At 42.9% G+C, this 26,230-nt stretch overlaps 1 protein-coding gene across 2 annotated transcripts in view; it reads left to right on the top strand.

The window, feature by feature from the left end:
• The window catches only part of ZNRF3 (zinc and ring finger 3), a 75,307-nt gene that overhangs the window by 10,785 nt on the left and 38,292 nt on the right, over nt 1-26,230 (top strand). The window contains exon 1 of one of the 2 annotated variants that reach the window (XM_088536646.1): nt 24,176-24,375. The exons of the other annotated variant lie outside the window; for it this stretch is intronic. The gene's annotated coding sequence lies outside the window, so the exon portion shown is untranslated. Of the gene's footprint in view, nt 1-24,175; nt 24,376-26,230 lie in introns of those variants that run through there. 2 annotated transcript variants of the gene reach the window in all.

Raw genomic sequence — 26,230 nt, forward strand, 5'->3', positions numbered from 1 at the left:
TTGTTTCACTCCATGTGATGATCTCCTGTATTTGCTAACGAGGATTCTCTTCTCATGCTTATCTGGTAATCTGTTATATGAGCAGCAGACTTTTCATGTATTGGTTTGAATACTCTAAAAAAACTGTCTTTTGAGTGATGATAACTTTTCTACTACAGGCCGTGCATTGGAGCATTTGTGGGCTTTGACATTGCTGTTATAGATGCACTGCTCTGCTGATGCAGCCTATTCTAGTTCAGCAAGTGAAATCAATTATGTCACTGACTATGCAACTAAACAGTGCCAGAAAGCGGAGAAAACAACTTAATCATTTGCACCACATGTACATGCATTTATCCAGATTGCTTGCTCCATTATGAATCTTATGTGGTCACATGCAGTTTTCCAGCATAGGAGAATATTGCAAGCAAGATCTGTTATGAAAAAATCTAAGGAAATATGGACCTGTCACTTCTTAATGCATTGGAATGTCTAAATGAACAGAGCTTTACTAACACAAAACTAGACAAATATACTACTTTTCTAAAACAAACAAACAAAATGTCCATGGCATCAAAAATCACTTTCAGCTAATTGAGAGAAGCATGTAGACATTGAAACAGCATTGTCTCATCTCCAGGAAGTCAGTGTAGGTGACATCAGAATATGGGACAATTGCTAGTATGAAAGAATTACAGAAACATAAAGACACAAGCTGCAAGGAGGCAAGATACATGTGTGGGTGTTTTAAACAGCTCTGCAGTGTCACCTGAGAGAATAAAAAAGTGCCCCCAGAGTAGGTCTTTCCTTTTGTTTGGAAGGTGTGTGGGGGTGTGTGTGTCACAATTCATAGAGAAGCTTGCAAGTCACTTTGAGTCTAGACTCAGTAAATTCTAAAACATTTTAGGGTTTTGCGCAACCTGGGTACAAGTATGCTCTTTTAATCTGTTGGCAAAATTGTGAAGATTGAAGAACCAGTTCTAGATGTTTGTCATTTGGGCATGAGCAGCACCAAACCTGTGGCTTAAAACTTCACTGCAGTTTTAAGCTTAACTTTCAAACATCTTAAGGTCAATAGAAAGTGTGTTGTAATTTGAAAACTAGTATGTGTCTTTGAGGCTGAGTAGAGCTTCTTTTGAAGGTCCTCAAGGAGTTTTGAAGTATGACTTTTTCTGTCCCCACTCCAAATTATGCTATATTAAAGCTTATGTTAAAAACAGCATTGGTAGAAGAGAGGGGGCACTTGCTTCTCATTGCTGCTCAGCATGAAGATTAATAAGAGTCAGTATCCAATACTAAGGTCAAGGTGCAAGTCAAAAATAAAATGTTCTGATTTTGGCTATGCAGAGCCATGTTTTCAATTTATCCAACTTCATTCTTGCTGGTTTAAGATGAGTTTTCCAGGCTGGAAGCTGCCATGAACCCTTCTGAAAACTGAGCGGCTGGCTCCACTTTGCAGTCTTCCCTGTGGGCCGACTCTTGCAGAAACTTGCAGTGTTACTGCTCAAAAGGACAACACCGAGCTGCTGTGTGAAGTTGCCATCCTTGAGCTAAGAAGTGAGAACATCATGTGCACTCTTTTCCTTCTACAGTCCTAAAGTAAAATGTCAGCTTGAAGCCATTGCATTGCTTTCTAGTGTTTATTTGGTTATTTGTGTTCTTGTATTTGGAATGGGCTTTGAGAGTATAAAACCTGGTTTTGAGGTGGTTAAACTGCTTATAGTTCATGCAGTTGATGTAGGTCCTCATGTTCTCAAACTTAAGCAAGCTCTGCTAGTGCAGTAGCCATCCCTCACTTGGTCCTGTTGTGCCAGTGCTTGTCATGAGGAAGCAGCAGACAGCAACATATGCTTAGTTCAGTTCTAATGCAAAGAGAATTTTTAGAAGCTGAATAGAAATGATTTTTCAACCCTTAGCTAATTTCTGATTGGTGTCTTTGAATTTGAATTGTGATTGTTTGAAGCTAGGAAAGTATTGGTTTTCTGTGTAAATGATATGACACATGGCTTCTAATGAGGATGGTGATAACGAATAACTTATAATAAGTTATATAGATAAAGACTTTTGCTGGACTAGGTTGTATTGCCCAGGAAGCTTGAGTCTATTTTTAGTAGTTTTACCGAGTGATGCTGAATCTTGAAATCTAATCTTAATAAGCATTTTTCAGATAAAATGATTACTGCAGTCTTTGGAACAGATACTGTATGTTCTGGAGACAAATGTTGTATGTATTCTTAGAAGGCAGATTGGGAGCTAGATGAGGATGTGCAGTTCAATTGGAAAAGGGTGAGAGCAGTAGTAGGAGTCCTGAGTATCTGTCGAAGCAGGGAACGGTCTTTTCAAAAGCCTTCTTGACAGAAGGAAAATGATAAAAATAAAGTTGGAAGAATAAAGGGATCTTGAGTTGAGCCTTAAGCAGTTGCTGATATAACTCAAGCTGTAAAAACTCAGCAGCTGGAGAATACCCTTTAGCACTATTTCTGCCTTCAGAAGCATGGTAGTTAATGGCTCCTCTGCTTTAAGGGGCAGCAGAAGAATTTAATCTTTCTATCAATACAATAATGCAGCATATCCATGCTAAATTAGCATTCCTTTTCCGATGACAGAATAGTATTTCCTGGCTTGAGAGAGAATCTGCAAGTGAAGTCACAGTTTTGGGGTGGTTTCCCCCCCCATTAGCGGTACATGGAATTAATGCCATAAATTGTGCCTCAAGGAGGAGAGGATGGTTTAATTTGCCTTGTCAAACTCAATTTAGAGACTACCAGAGGAATATGGCTGATTAAAGAAAAGCTTTTGAAAGACAAAAGTCACTTGTATGTTTGTATAAATAATACTTCTTTTAATTGCAGCCTTTTTCAGTGTTTCTCCCAGTCAGCTTTTTACTAAAGACTTGTATAGATCATCTTGAAAGCACTTAAAGTCCTGATCAAGCAATACATTATAGGTACTTTTTTTATCTGCCCATTTAGAAACCTGTCAGTGAAATGCCCATGCAGATAATATGTGGTGGCTGCCAGTGAACTAGGTGAGTTATTGGAAAGTGAATAAAATGGGTCAGTTAGGCAGCATATGCTTACCTGTAACAAAGCACATCATGTATTCCGTCCTATCTAAAGTGCTAGAATGGATAACTTTTAAATTGTGTATGTGTTAGGAAAATACTATACATGTTTTCTGATGCTGGTGTGTTCCTGTCTTCCCTGTCTCTTATTAGCTGGTAAGAAATTGCATGTCTGATATCAAAGCTCTAGGATCATATTTCTAGAGGTAGGTAGTGGGTGAAAACTTCGTTCAGGCTGCTTGAAATTTGGTGACTAATCCTGGCAAAGCAGCAGCCCTTTCTGCTCTTCTCCGAAATGCAGGTTGCTTTTCTCAGCCTGCTTCCCTGCTCTCGGAGGTGGAGTGCCTGGTGCTGCCCAGGGCAGCCTGCTTATGGGGGTCTTTGCTGCCCATCGTAGGCTGGGGCATAGTCATGTGGGTCCTGATGGGTGGGAGGGTGTATATTAAATAAGGATGTGTGTGAAGAATGAAAACACGTGCACTTGGCTTGCTTCTTTCCTGAGGTGTTACTCTTGTTCTTGTGCTTTCCTGTCAGACCTAAATTATAAACTCATTTCAGTTTTCTTGGGTAAGAAAAGGTTGTATCTATAACTTGCCTAGAGCAAAATTGCTTTTTCCCATGCTTCTGATGTTTTGCCCTCAAAGTTCATGATTCTAACATTTTGGCTGTTGTTATCCTTTACTTTGATAATGCAGACTGTTATTCTGTTGTGGCAGTGGTCTATTAGTTGAATAATTAAATGAGGAAGGATATTAAGGTAAAAATTGGCCATAGTAAGGAAGGAGGTAAAGATCACCTATTGTGAATGGTGAGAGCTTTGCCATAGCATGACTCCTAGTGTTTCATATCCTGTGTCTGTTTTGGATGTTGAAGAATTAGAAAGAAAGAAAGAACAGGTCTTTAGCCATGCAAATAAAGGAATGGAACCTGGCACTGGTTAAGTTGGTATATTTTCATGCTATTTAGAAAGAGGGAATATGAAATAATGGAGAATACTTAAGAACAAGTGGGAAGATGTGAATGGCCATGCCTGAGATGAAAGTATGAAGATCAAAGTTTTCTTCCAGGGTATTTGTTGGAAAGGAATACAAGATTGGCTCTGACATGGAAACTGATGAATGTCTGTAATGCCACATGGGGAAATGATTAGCTTTGTGGGATAAGTGGGGTTAGTACAAGAATTGTGCAGCAAGTTATCTTTCAGCCATGCTTTTTCTTTTTTTCTTTAACCAGTAGAATTCCTTTAGGATTAGTCTTGTGATCAATTTTGGGGTTATTAATCTTGGAGTGAAATGTATAGCATACCTCCAATTTTATGGGTGCATCTTTGTTGTATTTGGCCTTGTGCATAGATAATTGTATGGCTTATGATAACAGGTTGCTATCTAATGTGCAAAACAACAGGTAGAGAACATGAGCAGGCAGAGAGCATAATTGCAATGGCTAAACAGCTCAGCAAAGTGTTGTGTACTGATCTCCAGCGTTTGAGGTGAGTATCTTTGCAAGCAGCTCCTTAAGGTTACAGCATGATTTGAGGGGTCATTGGGCTCTATTTGCGGGGGGCGCAAACTTTTTTTTTTAAAAAAAAGAGGAACACACACACAACAAACCCATCCACAAAACAAACCTTTCTGCTCTGAGGACTGGGTACATTCTGTCTAGATTATGGGGTACTCCAGCCTTAGTCTTCTGGTGATTATGATGTGACATAAAAATAAAATTCATATTAATAAATGAAAATAAGACCCTTCTAAAATACTTGGTTTACTGTCTGCATTACTGCAAAACTGTAGAAGATAGAAATTGGGAGTACCCAAGCAATTTTTTTGAACTCTTTAAAATGGACTGTACAAGAAGTCCATGGTGAGGTTGTTCTTGAACAGGCCTGTAGTGGAACTCTGTCTTAAATAAGTTTCTTTAATTTTGACATCTATTGTTCTATAATAAATACAAGCATGAGCTACAGCATCTGGGAGCATTCTAATGGAATGAATGATCGGGTGCCTGGATTCACAGAGGGTGGGTATGTAGCAGTGTCTGCCTCTTGCCTGCCTTTGGAGCATATTAAATTTGTATAGAAGTTCAGAGATGAAATTCGATTTGGGGGTAAGTAATAGTTCTTGATCCTTCTGTGTGAAGGAGACTGAAGAGCCAGTACAAATGTATTTCTTCAGTTGACAGCCTTCAGTGTACCTGTAGACCTTTATAAAAGATTCTGCTTACCGAAAGAGTCTAAGCTGTAAATCGCTTTACGTTCTTGATACGGAGCTATAATAGTGGGGAATACTGTGTTTGGGGAAGAGCTTCTAGGAACTAGATGGTGTACATTCTTAATTTAAATTTGTGGCTCTGTAGAAAGCTTCAAATTATTTACTTGAACAATTGAGTTGAAAATGAGAAGAAAAGAATAAGCTTCTAATGCAGAGATTAATTCTGAATTGTTGCACACTTGCAAATGGTGAGGAGGAAGCTTTTTTTTTTTTTTTTTTTTTGAAACTTTGATTCTTGTAGTATTATGTAGGCAGGATGTCTGGTATAAGCTAGTTGCCTTCGTTATATTTATGTGCAGAAGTGCAGTTAGCCAATTACAAGGAGGGAGAGCTTCTTATATGGGAGTCTCTTTGAGGTAATGCCTTGTTTCTAGTCCTTTGACATGGACCAGATTTAAAAGGATCCTGAAGGGAAATTACAAGTTATTTTAAAATCTTGGCATTCTTACCCAATCCTATTGTGTCTGTCATGTGGAGAATAATTACTGATGGCTGAGTCATGGTTTTCCTTCATGATGATACTGTAGATTTGTCATGTTCCTGTATTTCACAATAAATTATGTTCCAGATGGGGTTCAGGCAGAGACATCAAGGTTGGTAGTTTTTGTACGAAGAAACCTTACCTTTTTTGATTAGGGCTGATTTAGAAATAACTCGGTGCTCTCCATAAAAGTTAAGTCACAATCTGGAGTTTGACAAGGTATCCAAATGAAGCAGATCAAAAGGTAGCTCTTTGATCATGTATGTGTCAAAGTTACCAAAGAATTCACCCTTTACTATAGTGTTGCATGAAGAATGGGTCTTCTACTAGATAAATAGGCAGTGGTGTCTTAAGCTGTTAGCATGGTGCTTGCATTCAGCTGATGGCATTGCTGCAGGATATCCAAATTCCCTGAGACTTGTTTTCTCTTGTAGCTCTGTCATAACATCAGTGTTTCTCAAAGAGCAAGAAATGTGTTTTTTTTTTTTTTTTTTTTGTGGCCCTGCTCCGCTCCTATCTCTGATTTGGCTGTTGAGGAAACCTGCTCTAGGGATTTGGCCAAAGCTGTCCAGGTGCAAAAACTTGCATTTTATACTGAGTTTATTTTTCAAACTTTGCTGAGTGAGTGAGTCTTACAACTTTTGCAAACTCCAGTTAAATTGCTCTAGTTAAGTAATCCAGAAACTGTAGTATTAAATATTTAGAGTTGTGATTCAAAAACCTGAACAATGTGGCATTGGCATTATGTTTCAGTGCAGGTTGCTTTTTACGGTACACTGTTTTCTGTAGAGGAAATCTATGAAGGAACATAGACTTTAGACAGTTAATTCAGATGCTCTAAGGATGAGCTTCAGCCTATTTCATGTTTGCATAGAATTGTTTGGCACACGTGAACCTCCAGCTTGCAGGAGGAGTTCTCCCAGGCAGAAACTGCAGCAAGCATGCAACTCTGACTTGATTCCTTTTGCCTGTCCATCCTGTGCATCAATATAGGTTTTTTTAGAAAATATTGTAATTGATAATTTCATCACACAAAATGTTCTGAAGATCAGAATTGTATTAGTTTTCTTCAGCTATAATAATTCTTAAATTTGAAACAAATTTTCCTTTATAGTAAAATCCACATTTGTATGGTTGTAAGACCTGTCCTGTCACACAGTTTCTTGCTTTCTGTATGCTAGATATATGGACAACTTAAATACTTTTTTCTAACTTTGACTACTGATCACTCTTCTTGAATTGTGCAAAAGGTTTTTTTGGAAAGGTTCCTGAAGAATGTCAATTTCTTTTATTGAAAGACAATGCAATAGCATTCTGTCTGTCAAATCTCTGATTTTCTCATTTTATCTGAAATTATCAATTACAAATTTGACTTGATTACAAACCAAAATGTTCTGAAATAAGCTTTCTCACACCTATCCCCATACTTTTCATGCAGGGAATACATTTGGTATGGGAAATTAAAGACAGTTGTTTTTACAGGTAGCATAAATTTGTTTTTTAAGCAAATTAGAGACTGCGAGAGAAATATTTAGAGAGAACATAAAAATGAAGAGAATACAAAATGGTGGCTTTCGAATAGCTCAAACATGCTAATATTGATTCTGGAGCGAAAACTGGTATGTGCAGAGCTGAAAACTGGAGGGCGATGTGCTTCTTTCTGCTGTATTTCTCTCTACTTGAGACCTTGGCAAGAGGCCTTCTCTCACCAGACCACTAGAAACGCAGTAGGGTCGCAGTCTTGCCACTTCCTTCTCCCCACGTAAGTCATTTGCTGGCACCAGGCTGCTGGGACTAACTTCTTTACAAGTGCAGGTCTTTGGCAGAAGCGTACCTGCGGGGAAGGGGTGTTCTCATCCCACACCACGGGGTGCTCGCTTTGGCCTCTTCCTCCAGCGGGAGTCTATGACCCTTGACTAACAGGACTGTGTGGTGAATCTTTAGCATTCAGGCTGCTGTTGTGTGACAGCACAGTGAATGTGATCTTTTTCCTTGCCTTCCTGATGAGATGAAATTGAAAGGTACTTCAGCAAAACTGCTAGTCTTGGATGATAGTATCATTACATCATTTGATTATTTTCATACTTTAGGGTGAAGGGATAGTGTTGTCCATAAAACATTATGGAATATGATGAAGAAACTGAAGATCCATCTGTCCCAATGCACTTTCTGACAAGTAGCCAATAGCATGATTGCTTGGAAAAGGTATTGAGGTCAATGGGTCAGAAACTGTTTGAACCAGTGGCTGCATCCTGCCATAGTTGTACCTGTGTTTAATAACTTTGCATTGACCCCTTCTGCATGGATCTGTCTAAACTCTTGAAAACTCTTGAGGGGCACATGTCTCTGCCAAAAGGCTGGCCAACCTGGTTAGGAGGGCTTTAGACTGGGCAAGAAGGGAGAAGGGGAGTGTCACACAGACAGGGCAATCATACCACACAGCCAAGATCAGATGGCATCCAGCAGGAGTATGATAGTGGGAAAGTGAGGATAGGATGTGATTACAGAGGGTCCTCTTTCACCCTTCCTGGGGAACCTGCAGGCTCAATTACTTCCCTGAAATGCCTGTACAGTAATGCACAAAGCATGGGGAATAAGCACGACAAGCTGGAGGTCTGTGTGGAGTCCCAGCATCATGGTCTCATTGGAATCAGAGACATGGTGGGATAGCTCACATGGCTGGAGTGCTGCCATGGAAGGCTATGTGCTCTTCAGGAAGGACAGGCTGGGAAGGTGAGGTGGTGGAGCTGCTTTTTATGCGAGAGCGACTGGAATGCATAGAGCTCAACCTGAGAGTGGATGGTGAGAGAGTTGAGAGCTTGTGGGTAAGGGTTAAAGGGCAGGCTAATGTGGGAGACACTGTGGTGAGTGTCTGCTACAGGCCACCTGACCAAAACGAGGAGGTTGATGAGGCCTTCTATAGTCAGCTGGATGTTGCCTCACGGTCACAGGCCCTGGTTCTCATGGGGGACTTCAACTACCCTGACATCAACTGGAAGGACAACACAGCCAGGCACAAAAAGTCTTGGAGGTTCCTGCAGTGCATTGATAACTTTTTGACGCAGGTTGTGGAGGAGCCAATGAGGAGAGGTGGGCTACTGGACCTTGTGCTGACAAATAGGGAGGGACTTGTAGGAGATGTTAAGGTGGGGGGTAGCCTCGGCTGCAGTGACCATGAGTTGGTGGAGTTCAGGATCCAACGAGGAGGAGGAAGGGCTGTAAGTAGCCTTGCAACAATGGACTTCAGGAGGGCCAACTTTAGCCTCTTCAGAGACCTCCTCGGAAGAATCCCATGGGCTAGAGCTCTAGAAGGAAGGGGAGGCCCAAGAGAGCTGGTTAGTTTTCAAGCAGCACTTCCTCCACGCCCACCAACAGTGCATCCCTGTGTGTAAGGAATCAGGCAGAGGAGGCAGGAGACCTGCACGGATGAGCAAGGAGCTTGTGGCAATGTTCAAGCAGAAGAAGGCGGTATACAGAATATGGAAAAAGGGGCAGGCCCCCTGGGAGAAATACAGGAACGTTGTCAGAGAATGCAGAGATGCAACAAGGAAAGCTAAGGTGCATTTGGAACGCACTCTGGCAAGGGATGCTAAAAGTAACAAGAAAAACTTCTTCAAATATATTAACAGCAAAAGGAAGATCAGGGAAATCGTGGGTCCACTGGTGCACGGGGTGGGTACCATGGTTACGAAGGACACAGAAAAAGCAGAGTTGCTGAATGCTGCCTTTGCTTTAGTGTCTACCAAGGGCAGCCCTTTAGTGCCCCAGGCCCTAGGAACAAAAGAAGAAGCCTGAAGAGAGGAAGACTTGCCTTGGGTAGAGGAAGATTGGGTTAGAGAGCACCTAAGGAACCTCGATACCCACAAATCCATGGGCCCTGATGGGATGCACCCCAGAGTGCTGCGGGAGTTGGCAGAGGTCATAGCTAAGCTGCTCTCCATCATCTTTGAAAGATCCTGCAGAATGGGGGAGGTGCTGGAGCTCTGCAGAGAGGGACCTGGGCATCGTAGTGGGCAACAAGGTGACCATGAGGCAGCAGTGTGCCCTCGTGGCCAAGAAGGCCAATGGGATCCTGGGGTGCATTAAGAAGAGCGTCTCCAGCAGGTCGAGGGAGGGGATCCTGCCCCTCAGCCCCGGTGAGGCCACATCTGGGGTATTGTGTCCAGTTCTGGGCTCCACAGTACAAGAGGGATGTGGAGCTGCTGGAGAGAGTCCAGCGCAGGGCCACAGGGATGATCAGGGGCCTGGAACATCTGCCCTGTGAGGAGAGGCTGAGGGAGCTGGGCCTGTTCAGCCTGGAGAAGAGAAGGCTGAGAGGGGACCTGAGCAGTGTCTATAGGTACCTCAAGGGAGGCAGTGAGGAGGATGGGGCCGGCCTCTGACAGAACTAGAGGAAATGGCCAGAAACTGAAGCACCATAAGTTCCACAGGAACTTAAGGAAAAATCTTTTAACAGTGAGGGTGCCAGAGCCCTGGAACAGGCTGCCCAGAGAGGTTGTGGAGTCTCCTTCTCTGGAGGTCTTCAAAACCCGCTTGGACGCAGTCCTGTGCCACGTGCTCTAGGTGACCCTGCGTGTGCAGGAAGGTTGGACTAGATGAACTGTAGAGGTCCCTTCCAACCTTCAGCATTCTATGATTCTGTGAAAACACTTGTACTTTTGTCTGCCAGTGTCTATAGTAGTGAGTGCTGTGCTTTAATTATTCATTACATAGGAAAGTATTGCCTTGGTTCATTTTTCAAATACCTACTTAAAATAGATTGCACCCTCTTAACATAAGTTGGTTACACAACTTAAGAGAAGTTATTAAAGACTTGCATCACTTTTCCCTGCATATCGCATTTGGTGGGAAATAAGTAACAAGAAAGAAACTAGAGAGAAATCTGTTCAGTGTGAAAAGTCTATATAATAGAGTATGAAGATGTATCTATACATATGTATAGTATAGGGTGATTCTTTCCATCCTTGGATGTGAAAACTTTGCCAAGGTCTAAGAAGCCACAAAGCAGATTTCTCTGCAGCAGTCCAAGGGGATTAAAGTTACAGAACCACAGAATGGTTGAGGTTGGAAGGGACCTCTAGGGATCATCCAGTCCAGCAGGGACACCGGGTGGCAGCCAGGCAGGGTTGGAAGATTTCCAGAGAAGGAGCCTCCACAGCCTCTCTGGCCGCCTGTGCCAGGGCTAAATTTGGCCTCATCCGGAGGCTTGTGCCCCACTCAGCCCCGCAGGTCCCCGTGCAGTGTAAATATTAGTAACTCCCAGCCCTGGGATCAGCACTTATGGCAGCTCCAGCTTGGAGGGCTGGAGTGTGTGGGAAGGGGCTGTGGATGAGGGACAGACGGTGCCTGGGCACTGCAGGGCTCACAGTTCCAGGACATGCATACAGCTCTGTGCTTATGGAGCCAGGATGCAATGCTGAGGAACCTCCCTAGGGAGCAGCTGGCCACATGGAATGCGAGGTCCAGTGCAGGGGAACGCCAGGAAGCGCTCTGGAACCTCGGTGGCCCAACACAGCTGCAGGTTTTAGCACACGGGACTTGCTTCCTGGTGAAGTGACAGACACAGGGCCGTGTTCCTGACAACACAGAGGCATGGGGGTTCACAAGCCACTCTCCAACTTTTGCAAGGGGTTTTCTCCAGTGGTCAGTGCGATGTGACTGGACACATCCGCACAACATGCTCACAACTGCAATGGTAAATACGCCTTGAAAAAGAGAACACTGGAAAGAAGCTTCAAAGAAGTATTTAGGTAATCTTCATGACTTTTATTGGAAATGGAAGCAATTTTGTCTTTAAAGTTGCTAACACTACTCTGAATCCCTAGAATGTATGCTAGCAGTTAAGCCCAACTATAACAAAATTTGTTATTAAGTTGATGTAACTTCACCTAAAGCTAGCTGTGTTTCACTCTAGCTATAACCAAATGTTACTCCCAAAACTCTGCTTTCGAAAGGTGCCGAAGACAATTGCCATGTCATTATAGAAGTGTACTTACACCAGTTTTTGTGTATGGAAAAACTTACATGGGCCAAATCTGGCTCAATTTTTCTGGTCAGAATAGAGACATAAAGGAAAAAAAATCCCCATATAGAAGTTCTGAAGCTGATCTCTGGGGAACAGTCTTAATAAGTTGGTGAGATAGCCCATAGCCACACAAGGAGGTTAAATGGATTCTAATATCAAACCTAGACCCAAACTCTGCTTAGCATTTTAATTGGCTTAAGCTGTAACATCTCTAATCATGTGTTGAAATTGGGGTGGGGAAGAGGATCATGAGAAGGATGTACAATTCCTTGGCAAGGTAAACTTCGTTTGCAAAGAGCTCTTGTCATAAAACCCACTAATTCCCAATCTTTATATGGAAGAAAATTGGTACTGGTCATATGCATGGATACTGTAAGGGAGGAAAGGAGCTGAAAAATGGCAGAACTTTTCACTTATCTGTGTGCTGTTGCACCTGAATAAAAAGGAACAATGGCTTTGATGCAAATAGAGAGCAGGTCCTTGGCAGGAGAGGTGCTGCCTTCCTGTGTTTCTCGTGTTGTTCCTGCTTGCTCCTCCTGTACCTGTAGCTCTAAGAAAGCAGCCTGTCTTGCACTGTGCAGTTCCTCTGACCTATTGCAAGTTGCTGAGTTGCAGTGCTCTAGGGGAAGCAGGAGAGGTGGGAGTGTTGCTTCGTATTCCCTAGCAAGTCTTGCTGCTTATACCTCGAGCGTGGGAGAGGAGGATGGTAGCCCACGAGGAGGGGAAGCAAAGGGCATCCTCTGAACTCGGCACTACATAATGGGTCCTGACACAGAATGGTGCCAGAATATAAGTCTCCCTACCACAATTGCCTACCGCTGAAATGTTTTTGGAGAAATAATTCTGTACCTGGAGAAATAGGAAAATGGGGAATGTGTTCTAGTAGTTTCAGAAAGGGAACCTGAGCCTGTGCTGCCCCCTTCAGCAGCAGCTCTGGGACAAAGGCACTCTGCTGTACCTCATTCCTTAGCGTGCCCAAGGTGTGTGTGTGCTTAACACACACCCTATGGTGCTTTATTGCTTGTGCTCTCCACATGTGCACCCCTGCTTTCCCTGCTGTCATTGTGTCCTGCTCTCAAAACTTTAGGACCCTCCTCCGAGGAGGTCAGGCTGCTGAAGAGAGGTGGGGGGGAAAAGCAAAATATGTCTGCACATCTAGAGCAATATGGAAAACACTGATATGTAGTTATTATGTATTGTTAGTGTTAAACTCTACATCCTTGTCACTGAAACTATTCATAACCCAGTCTCAACAGGTAGGATTCAATGGGGAGGTTTGCAAGCAGTGGATGCTGTGCTCTGGGCACTGCTGCCTGCTTCCCCCGCAGCCAGGACAGCTGCTGCTGCGTCACGGCCCCGCAGAGCTGTGGCACGAGGGTTTGGGCTGCAGGCTGCACGTCCTGGACCCTCGGCAGGGAGGGATCCCCCTGCTCCCCCGCTGGCAGCATCCTGCAGAGGAGCTCTGGCACTCGATGGGAGGTTTGCTAGGCAGATCTGACTAAGCAAAGGGGCTCAAGTTTATCCCCTAATTCCAAATGTTTCAAGAGAACTGTAGATGCTTGAAGTATCAAGTAGGGCTAGGGGCGATAAAACCCAACTAACTGCTTCCAGAAGTCCATGCTCAAAATGCAGAGATATTTTACCCTGTAACCTGGCCCTCAGCTTTGGCTGCTGATCCATCCCTTATTTCAGAGTGTTCAATAGATATGCCCTAGTAAAGAAGACACCACGGTAGTTTGCCTGTAACACTACACCAATGCATGTGTCTGATGAGCTCCTGTACAAAAAAAAAAAAAAAGTATAAAATTAAAGAATGACTAAAGAAAATCCAGTATAGATATCCATATAAGCAAGATTTTTAGTCTGTAGGTAATACACATACTCTATTTAATACCTAAGCACAAAAACAAACAAAAAAAGGATCCTGTAAATCCTATTGGGTTTTGCAACATTCTGTCACTAGATGATCTGTCTCAATGTGCTACTGTCAGCTGAAATCCCATGGCCTGCTGGAGATGGAACTTACCCTGTGGCATCCAGCACCCACCAGAGCCAGTGCCTTTCAGGCACTCCTGGCTGCCTGAGGGTGGCTACCCACGTTTCTCTGGAGTTGATTGTGAGCTCTTTTGGCCTCCAACAGAACTGTGAGCTGAGGGAGCACGCAAAGCCAGCTTGGAGCAGTTGGAAAAGGGCCACATGGAAACGCAGACTCGAGGGCCTCACACAGAGTAAGGGGAGCAGAGGGATGTGCTCATCTATCCACAGTGCTGACCAAGAAGAGAGATTCCATTGCTCCCATGTTTCACTGAGAGGAACCTCATTTAGCATCCTCCTTTACCTTTCTACTAGCATACCTTCTCCTAGCAGAAAGATTTTAGTATTTGCTACAGAGGTACTTGAGTTCCTTTTTGCGATGAAGTTCTACTTCTTACTACTGTGAGAGTGGGAGGTTGAGGGGGTATTTAGTGCACTGGAGTCTACATTCCAAGTGCTGAGTTTCTGGGATCCATTCAGAGCCCAGGTTGAGATGATTTGGGGATATTTATGGCTGACTCTGTATTAAATGGCCTCCTCCTCCCAGTAAGCTCAATTCAGAAGCTTTACATAAAATATCCATGTACCTATCAAACTTGTTATAGATATTCAATGCAATCCTTCAAAAGAAAGGGAAAGAAGAGTGAGGAGAGATGGGAAGATGTCTATAAGTATGTCACTTCTCAGATGTCACCAGACTTGAGTTTTAGACTCCCAGTGAAAGTCTCTTCCCTGCTTCTCTCTGTGTGCAGCCCCTGCTGGGGTGCTGCCTGCTGGGTATTGAAGGGTTAAACCCTCTTGCTTTGGAAGCAGCTGGGCAGTTTACACTCCTTGCTGGGCTGTACAAAAATACTTTTCCTTTGAAGTCCTGGGAGGAGCGGCTGAGCACAAAACCTGGAGTGGGGCTGCAGCGCAGTGTCTCACACAGGCTTGGCCAGGGAGCGGGCGCCTGCCTTGCAGGTCGGCACTGCTTTCATGCTAGCCCTTGCCACCTTGGTGTGAAGAAATTCTTTAAATGCTAGCTAATTCTTGGCAAAATTTTGCCTTTGGAAGGTAATAGGAAGAACAGATTAAAATACCCTTTCCCATGAAGGCAGACCAGAGTTAGGGCTGCTCTTGAGGGTCCTGGGCTGCCTCTGCCAGCAAGTGCACTGGTAGAAACGCTTGTCTCTGCTAAGTAGTCTGAGGAGTCAAACACCTCCGGTCTGTATATGTTTTTAGAGCTTTCGGATGTCGTCTTTTCCATTTTGAGAGAGCCTGTGGAGTCCCGAGCCTGACGCCATACCTTGGAAATGATGAGCCCTCAGCTCGGCTGTGAAGCTGCACCTCTCTGAAGTGCTCAGGCCCAACTGGGGAATGTCAGGTTGCTACCTGCAGGGTCACGGTGCTGCACAGGGTTGCATGCCATGCATCTCTGCTGCATAACGTGAATGAAGTGGCTCTATATGGTTTCTTAAAGTAGATCTCTTCATAGACAAAACTTGATGCAGGCCAGGCCCAGCAGATAACTTGTTGCATCTTGCCTTGCCAGTACTAGGATTTGACTAATTGCTGTCTTGTTTTCTGGGGTGACACTGTACCTTCTAGTAAGTATTTCCTGAAATTATTCGTATACCTTTTGGAGGAAGCTGTGAGTCTGAGAGAGATTATTTTCACTCCTATATGGAACTGTGGAGAAGAAATTCTTTATTTTAGCGGTCAGTCAGTGCTGTTAAAAGGGCAATCAAAAGCAGTTTACCTGCCAGCTGGTGAGGAGGGGACCTTAAAATACCTGGCCATATCTGCTGTTCTGTGCTGGAAAATCACCTCCCTGCATTTGACTTCAGGAAAGGACTTATTTTCATTGATTCTCAGACAGAGCTCTGTCAAATCCCAATCTGCCTCGAAAATGGGTGAATTTGAACAGTGCCATGTTTGGTATGGGTCTCTTGGGGAAATGAGGAAAGCTGTTTTACATTTGATGCCTACCTGAACTTGGTTAACTTAATCCTTCACATAAGCAGGTCAGTAAGATCTGTGCATACTGTGTCCACCGCTGTCCGTGGGTATGAGTTGTGCCTATTCCTGCCTGGAATAAGTTCCCAGCTGAGAGTGCTGCGTGTCAGATCATCAAATTCCTCTTTAACTTCTCTTAACTCGCCCGTGATAATCCTGCACCTGTATGCTTATACATTTCAGGATGTGATACTTCAATGTTAGCAGGCTTTCCAGATTTATTTCCCACCACTCAGCACTTCACTGTTTTGCTTCCTACCTCTGTTTTCTGAACATGCCAGTGTCAAGAATTCAGTTGCTGAAATAGGAAGAATTTTCATCTAGCTTATTAATTGTATGGAGGGTGCTGTCAAAATGTTTGCATTTCAAGTCAAATGAACTTGAAATTCATTGCTTTCACATTTAACACTGCCAGTGCTAGAGAAAACGTGTAGTGAGATAGGCCTAAGAACCTCAGAAGACATGATCTGGCTTCATCCCAAAGCTGTCAGTGAAAATCTTCATTTATAATCTGCACTTGGCACTTTTTTTTTTTTTTTTTTTCTAGAAAGGCGAGTAGTGCCATGGCACAAGTAGAACAGCCCCAAAGCAACATTTTGGGGACTTCACATTATTTTTTCAAGATTCTGTTGTCTGTGTTTGATTCTTGATAGGAGAGGGGAGCTGCCTGCCTCCTCGTGTGCAGGGGTGATCTTTTGCATGGCTTTGCAAGGGGAAGAATTAAAAAAAAAATCCAGTCCATTTGCCATATAGGACAAGTTGTGATAATTGACATACATTAATGCTGAGGATATGCCCCACTATTTTGGTATTATTATTAAATATCCTGAACCGAATGGAGTTTGGAGCAACAAGAATATGGAAATCTTGAGTTTCTGGGTTCTATAACTATAGACTATAATGACTTTGCTTTACGTCACTGACTCACAATAAATTGTCACACTCAACTGCTTCCTAACAGAAGGCAAATGTAGTTTCTCTAGATGTTGTTACAGTGGCATGTGTGCATTGAGCCCTCGTGAGCTTTATGTTGGTCTCGATAGGGTCACTGGGCCATGCACGCTGCTGCGCCACTGTGCTAGCAAAGCTGCTCTTGGGCAGGAACGGGTGCTGCTGCATTGCCCAAAACTGCAGAGGGAAAGCAGATATTATCAGTACTGGCCCTGGGGCATAAAATGGAAACATCAAAGCGTGTGGCAGCAGCACACAGAGGCTCTTCAAAGCCTGAGTAAGGCAGGATTGATAGAGAAAACGAGAAAGCTCTTGCTGATGTAATCATAGCCTGCGAGACAGGTTGTTGGTGGGTTTTTTTTTTAATTAAACAAAGACAGCCCTTGTTTGTTGGGTGAGGTGAAGCGTGTGCCATGGAGGTAGGGCAAGGATAATCGAGTATTTGAAAGACTTCTGTGGATATCGGTCAACCCAATCATTTGGCAGTAACTGCAAACTTGCAGTTTTCCTTCTTTTACTCTGCACAACTTGTACATGTGGTATTCTCACACTTGTGGTGTCCATGTGGGATGAAGTAGCAAAATGACAAAGGAAGGAATGCTTGTTTTGAGGCTTCCTTCCTTATTGAAATGGAAACTATTTTGTTTGCTCTTGAAAACTCCAGTTAAGTATTTCTGGGATTTGCATGAAGAAGTTGAGCACAGGCAAGGTACACTTAGAGGGGAAGATGGTAAGCCTGTTCATTTTCGAGACGCACAGACTTGTTCAGGCACAAACTGAGTGGGAAAGCAGCAGTAAACGGTTGTTTCCCCCTTCCAACACATTGAAGGGAGAAGAGAAAGGTGTGACTTTTTTGGAGCAGTCATGCGGGGATTGGGTGGAAGAAACTTTTAGTCTTCTCATTTAGCAACTTCAATTCTTTCTTCAATTCTTTCAGCTGCAGAACTGTTTCTGAACCTTTACTCTGATTATAATGGTGGAAGATAGAAAATTACTTTTCAAAGGGAACCTTGTAAACTTGTGAGGAAGAACACAATAATACAGATTTATCTTCCCAAATTTTTCTCTCTGCTATGTATTTTGAAGCAGGTGCAGTCTGATTTCCAGGAGCTGTGTGACCATGCAGACACGATGCCTGAATGAATAAGTGTTAGTAGAGTGGCAGCATCTATTAATTAATGTTATTGCATTGATTTTTTTCTTGTGTGCTTGGAACTCAGGCAGAGCAAACTTGTCCACTTGGATCCTGAGTGAAGTCTGCGTGCATCTGCTCCCGTGTAGGCTGAAGCTGCTGCGGGAGAGAGCTGCTCCCATTAGTCTCCATGAGCCGTTAACTCTGCTGAAAACTACAGTTCACCATTCTGCATTGTTCCTCTTGCTTCACTAAACTGTCTTAAAAGTAAGAACTAATAGGATTATCTTAGTCCCAAAATGTATGCCAGGATGCTAGAAACTACATTTTTTTGTTTGTTTTCTGTTTTTTTTTTCTAGCTGGCAAAGCCTCCAGCTTTGCTTTCCCCATTCTGTAGTTTAGTAACCAAAATTATGACATTATGAAATCTGAAAATCTGTCAAGACAGGGAGGAGACTGTGTGAATGGTTGGCTTCCATAGTTTGTTCCAAGGTTGAAGCTGTATTTATAGTCTGCTAAATCAGTTTATTACTTCAGTAAGAAGTGCTGGCTTAAAAAGGGCTGAATCTGCTTTATTGTGGAGTGTCTGAACTGAGAGTGGGTTCCTCTGTTCCTGTGTAGAAATCTCCCCACATCACTGCTTGCCATTAACGCTTCTTCCCTCTCTGCCACCACCTTCAACCTCTCTTCTGCTGTGCTCCCTCTACAGATGTGGCTGATTTGATCTTTGACACTAGTGAAATGAGCTTTGGTACAATTGAAATATGCTGATTTTGGTTTCTAGTTACCAAACCTCGAGGCACCAGGAAATTTGCACATCTTACAGAGCTCTGAGATAGGCTCTGACATGTACTTTTGTTCCTGCTTCAGGCTTTTTCCCCTCATGATATAGAGGCTAGAGAGAAATTCTGGGATGGGAATCCTAGCAGTTCCTGTGACTTTTTGGGAACTTGCACATCCACTTGAAAATATTTTCATTTTTGGGAATCTCACCAGATGTATGGGGTAGACAGGCTGTTCCAATTTGTTGTACAGAAAATAGTTGATAAAGCAGAGGTCTCTCCATAGAAGAGGAAGCATTGAATGATTCCACCATTAATGCAGAATCCCCATACTTTTTCCTCTGGGGAGGTATAGAATGAAAAAACACTTTTATCCAATTTCCTGAGTATGTGCTGCTGCTTCTGCCAGCAGCAAAAGCTCTTAGCAGGTACCTGTGAAAGAACGTAAGACTTGAGCAAACACATGCTGAGAGTTCTGCAGTGTATGTGTCCAGCCTTATGGATTAGGGCTTCCTATAGCATATACTTATATATAAGAGCCTTCATGGCTTCTTCCATATGTTTTTCATTAGTTCATTGATTACTTGTCTGAATTTGAAAAAGACAGAGGAAGAGCTATGCGGGTTTTGATGTCCTCGTGGGGATTGCTGCATACTGAGACATTCTGCATATTATTTTTTGGAGAGCAAGAGTGAGAGCTGGTGCATCCCAATTCAAGGGCAATGAGCTCCAGAGCAACAGTTTAAATTGGTGTATCTGGCAGGTGCCTGGTTAAATTGCTCACTAACGGGAGTGGAAGGAAGAGGAGTAAATCTTCAGAATTCCATCTCATTCCCTAATTGTGCAGTTTAATTTCCGCTGATCTTTCTTTGAGCTGCAGGAAAAAATGTTGCAGGAAGCAATTGTTCTTTCTGTCTCTTTTTAATTCTGTGCAGCAGCTGCATCATCTTTGTTGCTATTAATGTTCAGAGCTCTTTGAACAAAAAAGAGTGTTAGGCTGATGCAGCTTTTTCCTTTGTAAGATGTTCCCTGTGAAAGCCATCTTTGGTCTTGATGGTCGTGTTGTAGCCACTGCTGTACTTGTGAATGGAAAGGAAGCTGATCAGATGGTAGTGAACAGATGAGTGCTTATGGACAGGTTTTTACTTTGATTTATATAAGGATTTCACTGTACCACAGCCAACTATAGTGCCTGATTTGTTCATTTTAATTTGGGGGGCTGTTTAAAGAAACTAGAAGAGGTTATTGATCAGAGAGAAAATAGCTAGAAATGGAGGAATTCCAAATGTCACCTCCTCGTGCAAACAGAAATTTACTTAAATGTCTATATTTTTATTTCTGAGATCACAAATTCTTTCCAGTTTGATTAGAGGTGATGCTCTCCCACTTATTGTCCTGTTTCTGTTGGACCAGACAGAAGCACAGCTAAGAAACACGGGGGAAGGAGATTTACAACCCTGCAGGTAACCTGATCAATGGCGAGAGAGAGGAGAACATCTTGCCCCTAGTACCTCTTCGCCTGCGTGTTGCAGTATTCCTCAGGTATTTTCCCATTCTCAAGCTTGCATGAGGTCTTCTGATGGTGTTTCTTATACTCTAGATGAAGTCTGAATGTGCTGCTTGTGGAAGCACAATTTGACCTCACTATGAGCTGTTTTGATTAGGAAAATGATTTTTCTCGTTTGCCTTCACCTGCATCAAAAAGGCATGCAGACATAGGCTCCTCAGTGAATCCATGGTTTCTGTTGTTTGTGTTGGTATGTGTTCTGCAGGTGTGAGGTCCTGAGGTCAGTGAACATCCATCCCCAAGAAAACTTTGTACAAAGACTGCTCAGGCTCCAAGAGGAGGAATACTTTGTGTTGCTGTTTTTGTCCTGTTTTTGGTGGACCCTCCTCTCAGGTTATCCTTCATTTCCTTTTCGGTTCCACATAGAGCTTACTCTTGCGTTTGAAGTTGCGTGGGCCAAAAGAAAAGCTTGCATGCAATTAGGATGCAAAGAATGTTTTAAGATTGTTTTAAGATTTAAATTGCTGTTACCTTGCCAGCAGTAGCTGTCAAAATGCTAACCAATTTCTTGGGTGCTGATTGTGTTCACTTGCAGTTGATTTAAAACCCTGTTGCTGCAGCCCTGTCTTTGGTCTGTCCTTTGAAGTGTTGCTGCTAACTTCCTTATGTTGAAAGTAGTAATTGAGTTGGATCATGAGTAGGAAGATACAGATTTGATTTTAATATCTGTTTTTTCTTCTTTAGGATTAGTTATTTAGCAGGGCCCGACATAGAGTGTAGCCATGTGCTAACTACTACTGATGCTAGGAGTGTTGCAGGAGTGTATGGCTAGGAACTTGGAAATACAGTTGTGCCACTGAGGAACAGCACGGTCATAGATTAATTTATGGTGAGGATCTTGTTTCTTTTTTCTTCCGTGTTGGGGGACGTTTGGAAAAAAAGCTTATTGGCTAATACTGTACTGGCGTGCAGGAGTCTACAGTGCACAGTATAAACTGGTGCAGAGGTGTAATCAAGTTGGTAACTCAGTGCAAAGGCTCGTGTTAGTCTAGGTGAATGCGTGCAGTGGAGAGGCAACACCAGGCCTGGGCAGGCAGCGCTTCGAGAGGTGGGAGTGAGGTGCTGGTGTCTTCATGCCAAGAAAACTTGAGGAACTGGAGGCTTCTCAGCCTGAAGTTATTCTTCCTTCTGTCAGTAGGAGGAAGATTTCGTATCAGTAATACTTCATTTTGGTACTATAGCAACTATGGTGGTTCGATGGTCGCTGAAAAAAGATGATGCCATCTTGTGATATTAGGCACTAATAAGAAACTAAAATACTTCATAGGCTATTTAAATTACATTATCCATCTGAAGAGTGATGTTAAATAGTTTTGTTGACTATTAACTAAATGACAGAGACTGTGTGGGATATGGCAACCACTAGTACATCCTAACCCCAACTCTTCTCACATAGCTCTTTTAAAAATTTTTTGTGGAGGGTGGGATGGGAAGACTTTTCTTTGAGTGGTTCCAATAGATTTTATATTTCTACAGACATTTAACTAACCTGTTTTCAAAATGCTTGATCACATGAACGGCCTCTTGTTTTTTTTTTTTTTTTTTTTTTTTAGTATTAAGGACAAAATTAGCCATTCCCTAGCTACAGTACAAAGGTGTACTTTTGAGCATGGTTGTTCTTTTTGGAATGGCTAACCTTTTTTGTTTATTCCAAGTTTAGGCACAGATTCCATTGACCTTGTTTGTGTTTTGGCATGTCTGAGATCTTCCGCAGACCCTACTCCATGTGTATCTCTGGATGAACGTGCTATGTAAGAACCTTGCTTGAAGGAGTTCTTCCCAGCAAGTCACAACTTTATATACAGTGGATTTTGCGTCAGTGCTGATCTTTGGAAGGATCTTGGTTAACTGCAAGCCAGCAGTGTGCATCAGTGGGAGCCAGGAGGCTTCTCAAAGTTGCAGCTGAAATTTCCTTCCTATGGGTGTAGTGTTTTCTGAAACTGCTGATTTTGGTGGAAGCAGCACTACAAATTTCATGAGAATGTTGGAATTGCCAGAAAAGGAGTCAAGAGCAGAGCAGCAAACCTCATAGGCACCGCTGGCCTCCAAGAGCTTGAATGTTGCGTGCAGTTCTAGTCACTGAGTTATAAAACTGAGAAGGGAGACTAGAGGAGGAAGAGACTGGAGAAAGAGCAGGAAGATCACAAGGTAAAGTTCTGCCTCATCACATAGCGCATTGACACCCACCGAGAAAGACTGAATCGTATCAGCTTGGAAAGGAAGCTTCTGGAGACTATGCGTGGCTGAGAGGATATGCATAAAATCTGATGTGTAGACAGTGATTAAGGGACAATTATTAGCTATTCCTTATGGCACAGGAACTATCAAAGTTCACTCGGTGAAATTCATGGAAGAGATTTAAAACTAACAAAGGAAAGTGTGTTACATACTGACTTGTAGAACTCTTGCTATTGAAATCGTAAAATAACGAAAGGATGAGCATACTCCAAAAAGGATTATGCAAAATTGTGGAACACAGATGCATTGCTTAATGTTAAATGTGATGGTCTAGATGAAGGCGCAGCTTTGGAAGTCTGTTAATCATTGATAGCCCTAATTCAGAGACTGTACCAGAGAAAGGATCATTGTGTATCTGTTCTGCTTCTCCTTTTCTCTCTAAACAGCTGCAGTTGGCCACTGCTGGAGGCAGGAGACTGTGCTGCTTGGATTCTTGGTCACACGCTCTATGGCTGTTTTTGTGACTTGCCCAGCATCACTTAGGATCCTGTGGCAGAGGAAGCAATCCAGTATCTTGGGAGGCGTTCAGCTGCTCTAACCGCAAGACTGTATTTTCTTTTCTCATAGTGTCTTACCTCATTCACTGCACACTGTCCAATTTCTGTAACGTGTGAGGGAGAAGCTCTGCAGTCAGCACTCATTTGCCCTGCATTGCTGTGTCCTTGGAGCACAATTTGCAGCCTTACTTTTCTGATCAGAGGCAAGCCCCCGTGCTGGGGAGTACCAGCAGGAGATGCACAGCACTAACCTGCACCAGTGCGCACTGCTGGACCTACTGTTAGGGGCTGTTTGCCAGCACATCAGAAGTTGATTTAAAAATGTGTTGGGGAGAGGAAGTGGAGAGTGAATCTCCAGGTAAGATCAGGTAAGACCTTAGATTAGTGGCCATACAAAGGGGAAATCCAGGAGGAGATAGGGAAAGGATGTAGGAAAAGCTATCTTTGTATCCTGAAACAGAGAAATACAAGTATTTATATCAAGCCTGGATGGCCTACCTTAAATACAGTGCTTGAACTATAGAACACTTGATACAGCAGCCCTAACATAAGTTTTTATATAAATTATGTAAGCTTTTCTTTGTCCGGATAGTTTTCTCTGACATGGTTCTTCCAAGTGTTTGTTTTTAAGTTTTAAAAACTGTATTTTTTTTCCCCATGCCTAGAGATGCAGTAGTATAATAAGTATGTATATTAATAAAAGTTAGAGAAGCAGCTCAGGAAAGCTGTATTTTGCACGTTATAGTTTTGTATTGTAAGTTAGAATTAATTTTGCTCTTAGATCAGGGAATTAATCTCCCTGTAATGAAAAATGCATAAGGTGTCTCCAGACTTCCAGCTAGTTTGACTTACGTATAGTTTGACTTCAAGTAATATAAGGATCCCCTAAGCATCAGGTGTTAAGTTTCTATAGATGACTCTCAATACTTTCTTGAGTACAGAATAGCATTTTTGTTTAAGATGTCAACGAACAGATGTCAAAGGGCACGTGAGCCCCATTGCTGGTGAATGCTGTTGGGTTGTGCCCTGCACCCAGTTGCTGAGACCTGTGGTTTACATTGAACTGCAACTAGGTATGGGCTCACCATGCAAAATCAAGTGCTGAGGCAGGGAAGAAGAATTCCAGCATGTGAGATGGGAATATTGGCAGTGACTTCTTGTCTGATGTGCTATGTTAGAATTAAGGATGGGTTTTTATTTCAAGTCATTCTCTTTGCTCCCTACTACAGAGCATTCTTGGGCGGTGACTCAGCCCGGAGCTAATCCCCTTCAAAATGGTTGCCAGTGGGAACAAGAGGACTGAGGCCACAGGCTGCCACCAGGTGGCTGTTTCTAAGAAGGGCATTTGTTTTTGTTTTCAGTGAAATTGAATATTTCTTTCCATCTGATAATATACTGTATTTCAGTATGCACTAAATCCATGTAATGGAAGACTTTGAAAACAGTGCAGTTACTTGTTACTTTATTTGAGGTGGAGAACCTAGTGTTCCTGATGTTTTCTGTTATGAAAAACAAACATTAATCCTCAATCTGTTTTCAGGAAGAGCTTTTTTCAGCAAATTTGCATGTCCCAATACTGGCCACCACTTTTTATTTTAAGTAGAGAATTGCTCTGTGGGCGGGGGCATGTTTTCCCTATGTTGTGAATGAGGAGCTAAAGCAGGAGGAGAAAGGAATAACTTCCACAGAGTCTTAATAAGAGAAGGGTTGCTGCAGCAGAAGTCCGGGCACAACCACCCTCCAGGAGGGTTAAATCCAGTCCCTAGATGGCTGGCTGGGCCCCCATGAAGCACGGCAGCACATAGCAGACGCTTGTGCGCGTGGTCTGGTAACAAGAGGTAATGAGACCCAGCGTGGCCAGTATCTTGAGAGCTGCCATTGCTGCCCCAGAGCTCTGAGGTTGTCCTGGGACGTGGTGGGAGCAGGAGGTGGGTCTGCTCCTGCGTGAGAAGAGCTGAGACATCCCGGTGAGGTGGCCTGACCTCATGGAAAGGAGCTCCCGCTCCTTTCATACAGCCTGTGCTGGAGCTTCTCACTGGGATCACAGCAGAGGCTTTGACTTAGTCTGAGTGTCTGTTTTATGCAGGCTGGAGAGACTCCATCAGTTATGTGACCTGACAGAGGAACTGTATTTAAACGGTGATGCTTGGACTTTGCCCAGTGAATGTGGGTGCAAAGCAGGGGCAGGGAATGAAGGAGGCTGTGGAGGGAACTTGTTGAGGATTTGATGATGTTGATCAAAGAACAGAAGCAAATCCTAGGAACAAATAAGACGCCAGGACCTGTTTAAAGACGCTGCTCCTAGAATTAGCTGACTGCGTTCCTTCTGAAGTGCAATTTTCCTTACACATTCAAATGATTTCAAATAGAAGTAATAAATCAAAAACAAATCCAGTGACCTATATGGGGCTATCAAAACTGTAAATAAGGTCAAGTGATAGCTCTAGGGGAGAAAAGTTAAGGAGAATTTGGGCAATGACAGCTGCAGTTTGAGGCTGGGCTTCTGTAAACTGAAGGTGACCTGTGGGCTCTGGCTATTTGTGTACTATTCCAGGATGGTTTAAAGCCAATCAAATGTAAACACAAATCTGACCAGAAGGTAAATTTTGAAAAATGATTTAAGATTGAACTCTTCAGGTTCCTTAGAATGTTGTAGATACTGTTCTTGAGCAGTTTTTGTTTGCTTCAATATAGAGTTAAATGTAGAGGGGGAGGTAGTACTTCGCAGTTTATGACAAAATACAGTGCAAGAATATGATTGTATATGATCTTCAAGTCACCTACTTATAAAACTAGAAAACTTAAGGTTTAGCTTGAGAGAAATGCATGCAGAAGTAAGAAACATGGGGGAGGACATGCCAAAACAGCTTAGCCTTGTAACAGCACAATGAAGGAAAATGGGTAGTTAAGAATAAAACTAATAGTTGTTTTTAATATTTTTCTTCCTCTTATTTCTCAAGAGATGTGTGACTGGATTTGCGATAGACTGAGTGTGAACAGAGGGTGAGAGTTTCTTGTGGGAATAGTTGGAGGAAAGACTGGAAAGATTACACATTCTTAAAATGAAGACAGAGGAATGGATGAGATTACCTAGGAATAATGCAGGGTAGGGTAGACTGGTAAGAGAGAGTGTGGAGGGGGAGTTGGGTGTTGGAAAACCTCTCCTGGGTAGTGGTAGCCTGAGTAGAGCCAAGAACCTGAACTCTTCTGGGCCA

Source organism: Tinamus guttatus, unplaced genomic scaffold (genome assembly GCF_059628265.1).
Source record: "Tinamus guttatus ecotype Peru unplaced genomic scaffold, ASM5962826v1 Tinamus_guttatus_pri_ptg000689l, whole genome shotgun sequence".
Classification (NCBI taxonomy): domain Eukaryota; kingdom Metazoa; phylum Chordata; class Aves; order Tinamiformes; family Tinamidae; genus Tinamus; species Tinamus guttatus.